The following is a 5,442-nucleotide window of genomic DNA, read 5'->3' on the forward strand; positions in this document are numbered from 1 at the left end:
CCCAGAGGGCTTCCGAAAACACCAATTGATAACCGCATATGGTTTCCGTGGGACAGGCATCCAGGTGCATCTAGCCAGGGACCTGTGTCTCAGGATCTTTCACAAGGCTGCAGTCAAGATGTCATGTGGGTCTTCAGTCATCTCCAGGCTTGTTGGCGGGAAATCTGCTTGTGTGCTCACTCGGGTGGCTCCTAGCAGCCAGAGGTCCTCCATTGCGGTGAGCAAGAAATATTCATTCCTTGCCACATGGGCCTCTCCATCATACAGCCCAAAAGGAGCAGGCGGCTTCCCTCGAAACCAATGGTGAGGGAGCGAGAGCAAGCCCAAGAGGAGACCAGTGTCTTTGTCTACGAGCCTCAGAAGGGACATGCTATCTATCTCTCGGGCCATATTCTGTCCTTTCGAAGTGAGGCAGGAGTTCCTGACTCTAATCCAGTGGTAGAGTATGGAACACAAAACGAGGTGTATTCACGAAGGGAATCGTTGGAGACCCTGAAAGGCTGCCCTCCATGCTTTGCAGGGACTTTACCTCAGCTAGGCATCACCATAATCCTTGCATCCAAACTAGAACGTGACCTATGAGAAAATTTTGTCAAGCCCTTCTGGGATCCTTACAGCAGCTTGCCTAGAAGTTCCTTGCACAAGGGAAGGGTGCCTGTGTGGCTTAGTCAGGTCAACGTCTGACTCTTGATTTCGGCTCAGGGCGTGGTCCCATGGTCTGTGAAATCCAGCCCAGCGTCTGGTTGTGCACTTGAGTGGGAAGGCTGTCTAGGAATCTCTCTCTCCCTGCCCCTCTCCCGCTTGCATGTGTGTGTGCCCTCGCTCTTTCTCTCTCTCAGAAATGAAGAAGCAGAAGTCATCGTAGTGGTAGGAGTGGTAGTTATTTTCACATCAGTGGGTAATGAGACAACCTTGGCTTGGAATGGGAGCTCTGAAATTCACTAGCTGTGTGATCTTGGGGCAAGTTGTGTCCCCTCTCTGAACCTCAGTAGTATAGGACACACTGGGTTATTGGGACAATTAAGTGATCAGTAAAGGACACTTAAAACCCTTCGTTGCTTGGCATAGAATCCCTTCATACAATCAATTCTCAGTCGCAGTAGGATCAGCAATTTGATCGTTTTATTTTTTTGGTCCTTAACAATGAAAAATGCTCCCTCACATGGCTATAGGGAATAGGTAGCATCAGTTCAAGAATGGGGTGGATCTCCAGTCAAAGGAGCAATGGGTGTGGCTGAAGGGGTAAGGAAGCACAGGAGCTTTTGTGCTCTGGTTGTGAGTGTTGGTGGCTGCTGGGAAAGGGAATCAGACCTGCAGGGGACCCGAGAACTTGGAGTCTGGCCAGTGCACCCTTGCTCCCTTCTTGGGCTTCTGGGCTTTCAGGGGAGCCTGTGGCCCTTGAGGGCATTTGGAGGCTGTGCCCAGAAGAGCAGGAGCAGGAGCTGGAGCTGGAGCAGGAGCAGGAGCAGGAGCAGGAGGCCCCCCGGAGACAGGCTGGACCTTGGGCCCAGAGTTGGCCAGCTTCTGCCTGAGGCAATGGTTTTCTTCCTTGAGCCTTTGGAACTCCCTCTCTGCCCACAGAACAGCCTTCTGGCTCTCCTCACTTCTGTTCTCCACCAGGAGGCGCTCTCGGTCATGCAAGGAGGAGATTCTCTGCCATTCTCGGTGCAGGTCGTCGGCCATCTTCTTGTAGAGGCCTAAGTTCCAGTGGGCAGCATCCACCTTCCTGCGCACCTTGGCGAGATCGTTCTTCACTTGCAGGCAGCGTGCCTTCTCCTCCATCATCTTCCTCTCCAGGTGTTTGAGGTGCTCTTCGCACAGCTTAGGCTCTGCCTCGAGCTTCAGGTGCAGCTTCTGAATCTCCCTTTCCAGGAGGCTGTTTCGCTGGTGAAAAGATACTTGCTCAGCTTGGTGGATTGTTGTGTTTCCTGGGAGCTCTTCATTCCCCTGACGTGCCTTCTTCAGTGCCCTGGATGGCTTTCCTTGATTCAGGGGGCTCCCACGGGGCACGTGATCAGTGGAGGAGGAGCCAGTCTGCACCTGCCTCCTTGAGCCCCCACCTTCCAGATGATCTCGAAGGAGCTCTAGCAGATGCATCACCGTCAGTAGGATCTGGCTGAGGGTGTGGTGTTGGCTCTGGCCCTCAGCGGGGGCCTGCCACGGCACACCTCCGTCAGGAAGCTCTGGCCTGCCTGCCTCCCCTGCCTCTTCCTGCCCTCTCAGTCCACAGCTGCCAATGTCCTGAGACAGAGGGTCTGCACTTCCCCGCAGATCAGGGCTGTCCTTGAAGTCTTCTGGCATATTCCTCGCAGGGGGTTCTCCATCGTCCTGGGCTGCTCCACAGATGGGATTTTCATCGGTGAGCTGGTGAGGGCTCTTCTTCAACAGCCTTTGCCGAACTCCCTTCAGCAGTTGCGTAGCGTCTCCCACAGAAAAGTACCCGACATCTTGATTCAGGGCAGCCAGAGCAAGGATCTGTAGCGGGAGAGGACTGGCCTTGTGCTCTGATGATGCGACGGCTCCATGGGCTGGTGCATCCGCGTCGGTCTTCTCCATGTCTTTTCCAGATACTTCATTCTGGGCACAGTGCCCCTTTCTTCCTCTTAAGCGGAGTCCACACTTTACTGGAATGAACACCAGCAACACAGTGCACACGAGGATCTCCCAGCCAAACCCAGAGTCTCGTGGCCCATGTGGCCAACGTTCGATTATCGGCAACCCAGAAGCCCACAGCTGTTCCCGGAGAGCCCACAGCGGCTCCAGAACTGTGTGGGGAGACATTGTAATGGCCACCAGCTGGCTCCAGAGAGCCTGCGGGCTTTGTCTCTGATCACAGGTGTCCTCTCGGCCACTAGAAACTGCTTGGAACCCCTACGAGGGTTCCGTCTCCAATGCAAACCAGTGCCTGGCAACAGGAGCTGAAGGGAGTAGGGGTGGGGGAGGTGCACCCGAGACTCCAACGCAAATCAGTGCCTGGCAACAGGAGCTAACAGTCGTTGGGCAGCGGAGGAGAATCTCTATATTGTGTACCTGAAAAAAATGCAACCCTATGTAGCATTGTCTTGGAATTAAACTTTGACACTTATAAAAAAAAGTTAAAAATGAAACTAGATATCAAAGGGAGAAACATAACAAAATCTAAACACGTAGAAAGTAACTTTCTAGATTATCGGAGACAAAAGATAAAATTTCAGTGCACTGAACCGAAGGAAAATAAAACTACAACGTATTAAAATTGGTGGGACACAGCTAAATCAACAGAGAGCTCAATTTTTAGCACTCAATGCATACATTAGAAAGGAGGAGGAGCATCTGGGTGGCTCAGTCAGTTAGTCCAACTCTTGATTTTGACTCGGGTCATGGTCAACCTTGGGATAGTGAGGCTGAACCTGCATTGTGCTGGTGCTGGGCATGGTGGCTGCTTAATCATCTCTCTCTCTTTCTGCACCGCTTCCGTTTCTCTGTCTCTGTCTCTGTCTCTGTCTCTGTGTCTATCTCTCTCTCTCTCTCTAAAAAGAAAAGGAGTCTCAAAACTATAATCTTTCTATTTTAGAACCTAGAAAAAGAGGAGAAACTAAAACTAAAGAAGAAAACCAGAAGAATCCTTCTACCCCATTTCAAGATATTCGTCTACAGTAATCAAAAGTGCGTGGTGTTGGTGAAGAGCTAGACCAATGGAACAGAATACAGATGGATAAGTGGAACAGAATCAGGGACCCAGAAAGAGAACTATGCCCATATGTCGAATGGGGCCTTGACAAAGGTAAAAAGCCGTTCAGTGGAGGAGTGACAGCGTTTTGAATAAATGGTGCTAGAGCAAGTGGACATGCATAGGCAAAGAAGAAGGAGAAGCAGAAGAGGGAGCGGGAGAGGGGAGGAGGAGGTGGAGGACGAGGAGGCCGGGGACCACAATCTAAGTATCAAACCCTATACAAAACTTAACTCAGGCTGCCTGGGTGAGGCAGCCTGTGCGGCAGCCAGCTCTTGATTTCGGCTCTTGTCAAGCTCTCAGCGTCCCGGGACAAAGTCAGGCTCCAAGCTCACTGGCGAGGCTGCTTGAGGATGCTCTTTTCCCTTCTCCCTCCAGGCCCCTGCCCGCTCATGCACATGTTCACTCTCCCAAAGGAATAAAAGAAAAAAAGAGTATTTTAAAAAGTAGCTCAAAATTAATCACTGCCTTACATGGAAAATGATAAATCTTATAGGGAAAATGTGGGGAAAAATTTCCAGAATGGAAAGCTAGGTAAAGAATCCTCCAGTCGAACATCAAATTATTTTCCCTAAGGTAAAGTTGATTAATTAGACTTTATCCAAAAATCAGAATTGTAAATCTGTGCCGTGTGAAAGACCTCCTTAAGAAGACCCAAAGACAAGCTACCAACTTGGAGGAAATAGGTCCAAATCACATAGCTAATAGAGGACTCCTGTCTGAAGCATGGAAACTCAGAATTTGATCCCCAGGTAAGCATGCAATCTAGTTAGCAAAAGGAAATAGAAGGGGGGTGGGGAAAAAGTAAAGGGCCTGCCACCTTTACCAAAGCGTAGACAGATGGAAACCACATAGAAAGTTGCCATTGGGGCAATTCAAATGAAAACTCCAGTGAGCTCTCACTGCACACCTATCACAGTGATTCAAACCAAATGCACCAGAGAGGGAGAGAGAGACCCCACCACCAAATGCAAGGCAGGATATGGAATGACTGGATCACTCCCGCATCACAGTTGGGAATGGAAAATGATAGAGCTGACTCTTGAAAACAGTTAAGAGTTTCTTTTCCTTTTCCAAGCCGTGAGTTACATTCCCATTCACATGCAGTATAATATCAATTTCAGGTGTCCAATAGAGTGGCTCAACCCTTCCACACAGATTCTTTGAGAACTAGACTTGCTACCGCCTTAGGAGCAGGTCATGGCACTATGGCATTTATCTTAGAGAAATCAAAACTTAACGTTTGCTCCAAAGCCTGTAGGGGAATGTATCTGTGTCCTTATGAAAGCAGTGGGGCTGCCAAGGGGGTGGAAGGGACTGGAGTGGTTGGATATTGACACTTGACATGGCTGCTGTAAGTGATAAACTCCTCTTGCTTCTTTGAAGGCCCCTTCCCCTTAATGGTGGTCCTGAGGACGAGGAGAATAGGAATGTCAACGATTTGAATCGCTTTAAACCTGCCAAGCATTAGAACACCATCTCTTCTACACTAGTTCACTCTCGTCTTAATCCTCAGTATCCCAAAGCAGACAGGTGGGGTCTGGTCCAAGAGGGGTTGCAGGCAGTGTCCCTTCCACAGGCCATCTCCCCTCTTGCCCAGAAGCCCAATGACCAGGTCCCAGGCTTTCAACTCATCTAATTTCTGTGCCTTCTCTAGGGACACCAGGGAACTTCTGGGCTCTTTTTCTGGCTTCAAGGTGGCTCTGCGACGCTGGGTCTAGTGCTCTCAGCCG

This window comes from Mustela nivalis (assembly GCF_964662115.1).
Source record: "Mustela nivalis genome assembly, contig: HAP1_SCAFFOLD_525, whole genome shotgun sequence".
In the NCBI taxonomy this organism is placed as follows: Eukaryota; Metazoa; Chordata; class Mammalia; order Carnivora; family Mustelidae; genus Mustela; species Mustela nivalis.